The sequence below is a fragment of the Mastigoproctus giganteus genome, chromosome 6 (assembly GCF_048544385.1).
Source record: "Mastigoproctus giganteus isolate SK-2022 chromosome 6, ASM4854438v1, whole genome shotgun sequence".
NCBI classification, from domain to species: domain Eukaryota; kingdom Metazoa; phylum Arthropoda; class Arachnida; order Uropygi; family Thelyphonidae; genus Mastigoproctus; species Mastigoproctus giganteus.
The window spans coordinates 166,369,745-166,380,697 of record NC_143580.1 but is presented as its reverse complement, the minus strand read 5'-3'; the positions used below and the strand labels follow the sequence as shown (position 1 = coordinate 166,380,697).

Here is a 10,953-nt window from a genome sequence, read left to right as displayed (position 1 = left end):
ATGTAACAATTAAATTTGTGAGCCAACTGAAGTATCTGGGCGTTATCCTAGATAAAAACATGACGTTCCAGCCGCATCTGAAATACATCAGAAGAAAAATCAGAGGATACTCTGGACTGGTAACCAGAATCACAAGGAAAGATTGGGGACTCAAGAAAAAAGCACTGATGCTTTACTATAAAACAACCTTCCTGCCTGCAATCACCTATGCAGCAGCGGTTTGGTATCCAAAAACGACACTGGTAGTCAACAAAAGAACACTAGAAATGACCCAAAGGACCATACTGCTATCAACAACGCGCGCCTGCAGCACGGTAAGTACCCCAGCATTGCAGGTACTTGCTGGAGCGCTCCCTCTGGACCTGGAGGCAGTTCAGGCCGGGCTACTGTTTTTGCTGGCCAGGGGAGTGGCCGCTACCCACCAAGGATACACGACTGACCCGGCGGGCAACCTAAAACACGAAAAAAATAGGCTACAGACCCACCTCCTAGATCTTTGGCAGAGAAGGTGGACAGAGACTACAAAAGGCGAAGTAACAAAAAGATTTCTACCAGACCTCCAGAAAATATACCCAAAGCAGCCACCGTGGTACTTCCCAGGGTACCATATGACAACACTATTAACCGGACACGGACCCTACAAGGAGAAGCTGTTTGGCTTCCGACTTGTTGAGGACCCCAACTGCATATGTGGAGAAAGTGAAAGCTGGAGCCACATAGTCTATGATTGTCAACACTATGAAGACCTCAGAGGGCTACTAATAACAAGGTTAAGATACTTCCCAAAAGGACTGGAGCACCACTTCCTGGACACTGAGGATGAATATAGGGCACTCTCCCAGTATGCGCAAGACTTATTCACCAGGAGAAAAACACTAATAGCTATCTACAGCAACGTACACAGAGATTGACAAAAATCGGCGCCAAATGTGACAAAAAAACTGAAACCTTGCAGAGGACCAGTACTTGGAAAAGAAGAGTGCTGATCACACGGAAGAGAAAAGCAAGGACGGGGGAATGCAGCACAGACAGTAGAGAATAGACTAAACGCAGCACAGTTGCAAACAGCTTGATGGCGATCTGAAGAGGACACCCTCGCCCTCTTCACCTATTATTCCCACTTCCTTGGGGGGAGGGGACATTTTTTGTTCCTTCTCCTCCACCCCCAAACTTCTACTCTGGTGGGGCATGGGCATGCCCCACTGAAAACTGGGGCTATCTACTCTATTGGCCCCATATTTCTGTCTTTTCCCCCCAATCTTCGGTCTCCCTCCCCTCTCTACCTTCATCATAGCGAAAGCCCCACACGTCAAAAACTAAATATGATAAAATTACCTTACGCCCAAAACTCGGCCTAGCAAACCAAAGCGACATTACCCCAGCGCAGATTTTTTATTTACTTATATATTTATTTTTATTATTTTTTTTTTTTATTTATTTATTTTTATTATTTTTTTTATTTTATTTATTATTTTTTTTTTTAAGGTCCTAGCCGCCGAAATCCCAGGAAATTAAGCGGCAGGACCTGCCAGAGTGAATCTACAGCTACTGGGTTCCTGGTCTGCCTCCACGGGGCGTAAGTGGGACAACGTTGGGCCTCAATAGGGGTCCAACGGCTAAATGACCAGATGAACAACGGTACAGAACACAACACATGAACAATTCCCACACACTTTTAAATCTCTGGCATTTCCCAGTGAACTGGTTCACCACAATGAAAGCAACGCGGAGATGGGGGAAACCCCTGGTGCCGTAAGACAACAACACACACTTACACTTACACTTACACTTACCCCCATTTTTCCTTCTGGTGGGGCATGGGCATGCCCCACTGACACCTATTGGGGTCGCCTTCCCTATTGACTCCATATTTCTGTCTCTCCCCCCCAGTCTTCAGTCTCCCTCCCCTACTCTATCTGTACACAAGCGATTGCCCTACACGTCCAAATTTAATCATGTCCAAATTAAATGTGCCAATAGTTTCGGCCTTTCAAATCCTAGCACTCTTACTCCCGCCCCCCCTCCCACGCGAAAGATCAAATCTTTTTTTTTTTTTTTAGGTCCTAGCCACTGAAATCTTGGGAAATTAGGTGGCAGGACCTGCCAGAGTAATTAATTATAATGCTGATATACCTGGCCTGCCTCCACGGGGCTGAGTGTGGACAACGTTGGGCCTCAGCAGGGGTCCAGCGGCTAAATGGCCAGAAGAACAACGGTACATAGCACTATACATATACAATATCCACACACTTTTAAATCTCTGGCCTTTCCAGTGAACTGGCACACCTACAATGAAAGCAACGCGGAGATGGGGGAAACCCCTGGTGCCGCTTGACACTAAATACACTGTACACTCTATCCTTGTAGAAATTTTTTTTTTCCTTTTTTTTTAATTTTTATTTTATCTTTATTCTTTATCTTATTTTATTTATTTATTATTATTATTTATTTTTTATTTTATTTATTTATTTTTATTTATTTATTTTTTTTTTTTTTTGCCCTCCCTGGGACGCTCAGGCTAATCCCAGGGTCGGCCAGCCAGAGTTCTCTTCCCAATTACCTGGTCCGGCTCCCAGTGCCAGTGACGGTAACTAGCAGTCTGTGGTGTTCCACAGACCCTAGGCTAATCGGCCAGATGAACAACATAACCCGCACTAACCAAACATGAACATACACTAACATATGCTATCTGGCCTTGACAGTACTGTCTTACTTCACAAGAGATTCAAATGCGGAGTTGTGCGAAAGCACCGGTGCCGCCTGTCAAAAAACACTATGTTACTATCCTTGTAGAAATGGAATCCTTTATTCCACACTCCACTTTAAAATCTCGTCCTTTATCTAAACCTTAGCACGTTTATTCGAAAACCAATAAATGTGCTAAGGCTGTTCAAAAGAAGAACGTTCCATATCATAATGGGATTGTTTCCAATTCTTCAGTTTCATTTTCTGCCTACAGCAAAGCTCGCAACTATTGGAAAGCATTTATTAATCAGCCCAAACTAGATTTTGAACAGGCTAAGAGTAAAAAACTTGCTTCTTGCCCTAATGGTAGCCGAGCATTCTAGTCTCTTGCTAAAGCTATTGGCCGCAACTTTTTCCATCTTTGCTCCCACCTCTGTCAAAACCAGATGGTTCTGTTGCCAGTTCAGCCAGGGACAAAGCTGACCTGCTAGCATCCCAATTTTCTTCCAGCTCATGTATTAATGATCTTAGTAAAACACCTCCCACCATTCCCAACACTCTCCGTTCAATGCCTCCTGTGGTCTTCCGTCGAAAGGACCAGAAAAATCAATTAACCGCCAACTCTTAAACTACGTAGAAACCTTCTGTCTGATCAATGATCATCAGAAGGATTTGGACTAATCTTGATGCTAAGAAAGCTCCAGGTCCCGATGGCATTTCTTCACTTGTTCTCAAAACCTGTGCTCCTAAACTTACTCCTATTCTTTGTCGCCTTTTTTCACTTTCTTATTCCAAAGGTGTTTTTCCTTCTGCTTTGAAATTTGCTGATATCCAGCCAGTTCCTTAAAAGGGTGACAAATCCCTCCCATCTAATTATCGTCCCATTGCAATTACTTCTACTCTTTCTAAAGTAATGGAAAAATCATTTAACTGCCAACTCTTAAACTACCTAGAAACCTTTTGTCTGATCAGTGATCGCCAGTATGGATTCCGTCGGGTGGTGATATTCTGGCTTATGTTACCCATTTATGGGCAAATTCAATGGAAAAGTTTGGTAAAACACAAGTAGTTGCTCTTAACATATCAAAGGTTTTCCATCGTGGTTGGCATAAAGGTCCTCTAAATAAGCTTCTATCTTACGGTTTGCCAACTGTTTTTTCTAATTAGTTATTCAGTTTTCTTTGTATACAAATACTTTGTATTCGGACTCAAAAATTTGTTCTTCGTATATTCCCAGAATAACATTAATTCAACTTAGACGTGGGCAGAAGGGGCATAAGACCCCCTTAACCAAAAATTTGAAATTAAAGAAAAAGGACGCGAAGGCGTTCTAAAAAAAAAAAAAACTCAAAACCTTGATTGCCATGCTCGCCCTTCCCCTTACGAAGTTACCTGGACCTGGTCTTCAAGCCCCCCGTTACGATGACACCTGGATACGCCACCGACTCAACTCATAGAATAACTGAACTCATAGTACAAAAATATGTATGTTAGGTTGCTGCTATTTCGTTATTGGCGCTTAACTTTGATTATGCATATCTCAATTAAAAGCTTATTTATTAATAATAATTATGTAACAATAGGTTATCGTAATTACATTTTGAAGCAAATATATGGATTTTTTTTTCTCCTTCGCCGTTAGGTGAAACTTAAACGCGACATACTAGCGCCACCTAAACCAGGTTTATACTGGTTTGGTAGAAATTGTTCATTATCATTTTATTTTGTGCAGTCAATACTGAAATTTGTGTGTTGTTCAGGCGCGTTGTGAAATGGCTCTGAAGCGAATCAAAAAGGAATTAGAAGATTTGAAACGTGATCCGCCTGCTCAATGTTCAGCTGGACCTGTTGGTGATGATCTTTTTCACTGGCAAGCTACTATAATGGGACCTCCAGACAGTCCCTATCAGGGAGGTGTCTTTTTTCTAACTATTCATTTTCCCACTGATTATCCTTTCAAACCACCAAAACTGGCATTCACTACACGTATATACCATCCTAATATTAATAGTAATGGAAGTATTTGTCTTGATATTTTGAGATCGCAGTGGTCACCTGCTCTTACGATTTCCAAAGTATTGCTTTCCATTTGTTCTCTTTTGTGTGATCCCAATCCGGATGATCCATTAGTACCTGAAATTGCCAGGATCTATAAAACAGACCGTGATAAATATAACGAACTAGCAAGAGAATGGAGCAGGAAATACGCAATGTGATGATAAATAAAACGCCTAAAATTAGGCCTTGTGCCTTCTGTAACTGCACCGTTGAAATCCTACTCATACATGATACGAACTTTAAAACGTGTTATATTCTAGGAATTTATACACCCGTAATTTTGCTGTATGAACTGAACATTTTAATTTTCTTTTCACAGAAATATGGAAGAAGAGTATTGCTGAGCATATGTACTACCTAGAATAGCAACGAGTAAGAAGATATTAAGATTTTTCGGGAATAGAAATAATTCATTTCTAATATGCGATGACGTTATACAGGCATAAGTCATTTCTGTGTGTGTACGTAATATGTACTGCACAGATTTATTACAGTCTTTACGATTACCTTCAGTTATTTTCATTGTCAGCTTCTAGTATATATGGTATGGTACTCATCATACTGTAGCCATCCTTGTAAATTTTGCTGTGTAAATGTCATAAATGTAGTATCACTTTTAATAAAAAAAAAACTTGTAGTATAAATTCAAGGAATATACAATCTTCCACAAAAATACATTTAAATTTCTCTTTTATATGTCAGCATAAACAATTTACCATGTTCAGTTACTATGCCAAATTTTTATTTATATTTGAAGTTTTAATAAAAGATTCTTCACATAAGTATGAATATTCAGTTATAACTTTTAATATTTAAATTTTTTTTATTAAATAGGCTTTATTATAAAAATTTATTGTATATGGCTAAAATGGGAGTAAGCAGATGTAATGGAACACCAGCAATTAAAAATCTCACTAGTTAGAATGCCTGTGTTTTCAAAAAAGGTTTATATATTTTTAAAATAGTAGTATATGGTATTGTTCCTCAAAGGGGTTCTATAGTTATGGCCATAATTTATTATTAATAATTAAAACAAAGTGAAACTTTATTTTATAAGACTTTAATTTTGGAATTAAATGCTTTTTTTTTTTTCTCTCTTCCCCTTTCAAATATAAAAAGATTACAGGCCTGTGAAACATTTCACAGAACATTTGTTTTATGGGAAAAAAATGCCTGAGATATTATTTGTTGCCAAGGAGGAAAAAGTCTGTCTGGATTTAAGGAATCAAAACACTACTTAACTGTGTTCCTTAGAGAGAATTCTGCAGATTTTAAAAGGCCATTGCTAGTTTATAACTGCCATTAAAGGGCTAAAGTCAAAGTTGCTTATTCTTTGGAAATCAAATAAAACCTGAGTTAGACTTTCTTTGAATGGTGTAAGGGTGTATTTCTGCCCACCTTAATAAAGACTGCATTGAAATTGATGTTGCACACAGTACTTACAGCTAGTCTGCAAGAATATATTCTTGAATAATGCTCTTTAGCATACACAAGATGTAGATTTGTCTGATGGCAAAGTTAGCGTGTTCATACACTAAATACAAGTGCATCATTTCATTTTTCAAACAATATTATCATAGATGAACATTTTTCAAAACAATAAAACTGATAGAGAAGTGGCTTTAACTCAAATATTCAACTGGAGGAATTCAATATCCCTAAAGCCATAAATATCACTGAAGCCTGAAATGAAGTTTCCAACTGTATAAAAAGTATTGCCAGAACATTGCATGAGTAGTAACTCCCAAGGTTTCAAAGAAAAACTGCAGAGCAAACCCAAGCTGAGGCTACACAACTAGGCTTTAAATCAGATAAAGATGAACTGATTGCCTCACATAATGAGACATTAGGTAGCTACACAGTGGTTTTAGCCTAAGGTCTGGACCATAGGGGTCCAAATCTGCAGGATAAATCACTGAACTGCTTGCTATAAACACAAAAAAAAAAAAAAAAAAAAATAGTGTATAATTTTAATTTTCAGTTTTTTAAAGTTTTAAAAAAATAATCATTTAGCAAAAAATTACACTAATGGTCCACATCTGCAGGAAAAACTGTTTGTGTGTGGCCACCTATTGTCAAATGGGGGAAGCTCATTCAGCTGGATAAACTTAGACCAAAAGCAAATACATACGAAATAGATATGCCTTTAAGATATCTGAAAGCATAGGATCCCAGATTTGTTTTCAAGAGTTTATTGGCAATAAAGGAGGTGATAGAAGCAAGTGGTCTAGCCTCTGAATTAAGTGAGAAGTCTAGAGACTCCAAGATTCAACAGGAAGCTCTATGCTAGGGAAAAAAAAAAAAAAAAAAAATTCCACGAACAAATTTTTTCATTCCCAAATAAAATGGAGCCCTGAGAAAAAACAGAAAACTCCGAAGTCCTCAAGGCTAAACAGATGAAGATAGGAGGTCATCTGAATAATTTTTAAAGCCTAATCACATCAAATTAGGCTTTTAAAATGTTTCACTGAATATTTTTAATATTCTATCTAAATACTGTATTTTAAAGGGCTTAAGAAAGATATAGATGGTATAGTATTTATGGAACTGCTTAAATAATGTAAAAATACGGTCTGATTTCCAACCTCCACATGAATCTACAGATACCCATACAAATGAGTCTTCCACAACTTCCTACTTCTGGTAACCTGTGGTATTCACTGAGTGAATAAAAATCTCCTGCTGTTCTGCAGCTTTCTGACACTGCTTACAACAAGTTTAATTTCTTTATTAATTTCAGATGCAGTTTTTTTTAATTCATCACAGCATCAAAATTTTCAGGGTATTCTTTGAGATCTGACGAGCAAGAAGGGCATAACTCACTCTATTATTTATTTTATTTATTATTATTATTTTTTTTTTTTTCAGTAAAATTCGACTTGAATTGTTAGGTGTTATTGTATATTTAGTATGAATTTATAATTGGTTTAATTTTCTTGCATTTTATAATATTTTGGATAATGTATCTCACTTGCTCTTTCAGTAACAGTATTATGCTGTTATAATATGTTTTAAATTACATACAAATTTCTATGTTTTGGTATATAATATTCATAACGAGCACAGTTGTTTATTTGAATTTATATTATGCTAAGCTTAAATTATAATTGCATATAAGAAGTGATGTGATGGAGATAAAAGCTGCCATATATAGAGACAGTAAGGCCTTGCTGTTTAAAGGAGTTATGTTCCTGAAGATGTCTATGAATGGGTGAGGTTCAGGGCCTAGGGGAAAAGGGGAGGAGTTCTTGGCTCGCAGGATAATGTAAATATATATATTATATATATTCATTTACTGCCAAATTAAAAGACAAATAACAGAGTACACATAAGTCCCAACTCTTTTACATAAATAGAGCACTTGTGAAAACTTTATCAAGGTAATATTTTCAGCAGTGTTACTAAAAAGTGATTTCACCTGTTTAGTACCCAGGAACTACAAATACAAACAGAATACATTTTATACCAGTCAGTGATTTGGTGCCCCACACAAAGTAGAAATCAAGAGGTTATATGATTTAGAGTTTGGTATTAATTAAATTAAACTGTGCTTAAACTCTATTGGTAACATAAGTTAAATAGAGCATTTGCTCGACAGCAGGAAAGTCAGGCATTCTGTTCCAAATTTTGATCAGTCACCAAAGGTGATATTTCCTGCATATGGAAATAAAAGTTGAAAGGTTTCACAGTTAAGTTCAACTGTATGCATGTCAAAGAACATAGGTCAGCTGCCACAGTGCTATACACTGTGGTGGCTGACCTATAACTGCTTCCCCCTCCACAAAGTTATTTGTGAATCTTAAAATTGTTTCACATGTAGCATGTTAGAACTGTTACATTATTTTGAGGTTACTTTGCATTAGGTGATGCAACTGAGTGAACATTAAATTTTGTTTCAAGCTGGGGAAAAGTGTGATTGAAACCTATGAATTGTAAAAACAAGTCTATGCTAATGACGACTTATGCTTATTTATTTATTATATTTTTTTCTGTTTTGAAAGATTTTGATATGGCCATTAGGATCTGTGAATGAATGGATGTTCAAAGCTTCTAACCTCAGAAATGGTCAAAAAAGTTCATACACTTGATTGAATCTGATCACTGAGTGACTCTTCAAATGATGGAAGAACTGCACTGTTTGACTGATAAATAAAAGCTGCTCAGACTTGAAGCATATGAAAGAGCTCATTCAATCTGTTGATGATCCCTCCTTGCTGAATTCAGCTGTAACAGATGACAAGGCATGGTGTTTTAAATAAAACTTTTGTTCTAAAAAAAATGTTTTCAAAAACCAGTGATATTGATCATTTTCATCAACAGCAAAGAAATTATTTACAAGGAATTTATTCCATGCAATAAAACTGAAGAGTACTGTGCACAAGTTTTGGATTGTTTAAAAAAAAAGTAAGACCTCAGTATTAAAAAAAAGAGTTGGTTCCTGTTGCATAGAAATGTCCACATTCTGCACCAATTATTAAGGAATTTTGGAAAATGTGGGATTGAGGACCCCCCCAACACATTTCCTTAATTGTCTTTTATGATTAATCCAACAACTATTTTTTTTTTCCCAAAATCAAATCCATAGCAATTTTGATGGGGTAAAAGACATTACAAGAAAAATGTGACAAAAGATTGGTATTTGTTATTTCTAATGCATTTAATATTTGTAAAATAATAAGAGAAGTTTACTTCAATATAATACATAGAACACTTTTGTATGATACTCTCTAGCAATTAAAACGAAAAAAATCAAATCTTACATTACAGTAAAAAATAATTAAAAATCAAATGAACACAAATGGACATTGTGTTCATTTGAATTTTAATTGTGTTCAAATTGATTAATTATTTTTAATTACTTTCATTTGATTTTTAATTATTTTTTACTGTAATGTAAGATATTCAATTTTTTTCGTTTTAATTGCTGGAGAGCATCATATGGAAGTGTTCTACGCATTATATTGAGGTAAACTTCTCTTATTATTTTACAAATATTGATATCAACGTAGAATGTATTGAGCATTAGCGCCCTGGTTCACACTATCTAATGCATTTAAGAACAGTTTCCAACAGTTCTAGAAATGATCTCACAATCTGCCAAAGCCAATTATATTGAAAATTATTAAAAGCTTTTTTCATTCTAACGTCTGGTTTTCTTTAAGCTGACTCATTCCTGGAACCTGAGCTGGATATCATCATTCTTCTCTTTTTTGGTGATTCCTCTCTCTCTCTCTCTCTCTCAGGGTAACTCAAATTTTTTTTGGTTGGTGCAGCATAAACCTCAGGCTTCCTTACACCATATGGTTAATAATAACCTGATTGTCAACCTCTGTATTTGAGAAGTCTAAAAGACCTTTTCATTATGTAGGTTTTATATTCCCTCCCCTACTCTACTACCATAACTGGGCAGCTGTGAACCTGCAATTTTTATTTGAGGGCATACATATGGCAATTTTCAGAAACTATGAGGTATACACAGAAAAACTGGATAAAAAAATAATTTTAACATAATAAACTTCAATAGCTAGCTAATAACATTTAGTTTTTTTTTTTTTTTTTTTTTTCAGTAATTTCCTTCACTACCAGTTCATTACATTTAGCCATAATTATGATAGCATCTCTGGATTCAGAGGAGAGTCCCAATGTACCGGAGATGTGCAAATATCTCTCTATTCACAAAGCAAAATCAAACAATGTTGAGTAATTAAGACCTGTAAACTAATTTTTTGTGGAAAAATAATTGAGTTGGTGGTTAAAGTAATGCAGGGTCATTATAAAAAAAAAAAAAATACTAGATATACCACAATAATAATACAGCAAATTAATGCTACAATTAGGCTTATACCCTGTCATTCTGCTACCCAGGTACCAAGACAACCTCATATTTAAATGCAAAATAAAACAAAGCAACACTCACCCGCAGCAGCACAAATGCGCTCACCAAAAGAGAAGTGCCCTACCTCCCACCCACCACAGCACAAGTGCCACTTTTCCAATGAATGAAATAAACAAAGACATGGAACTCACAACTTGTGAATTCTGAAAAAGCTTAAATTGTTTTTGATATGTGGAATACTCCACAATGTTTCTTCTGTTCCACCCTTTCCTCCTTAGTTTGAATGCTCATGACCACTCCTTTTTTCATTCAATGTTTTAATTTGTCATTTGGTTTGTTTTAAATATTTGATTTATTTTTGTTAATTTTGTGTA

At 36.2% G+C, this 10,953-nt stretch overlaps 1 pseudogene; it reads left to right on the top strand.

The window, feature by feature from the left end:
* The first annotated feature begins 4,365 nt into the window (after positions 1–4,365).
* Positions 4,366–5,330, top strand: LOC150084728 (ubiquitin-conjugating enzyme E2-17 kDa pseudogene; annotated as a pseudogene).
* Positions 5,331–10,953: the final 5,623 nt, after the last annotated feature.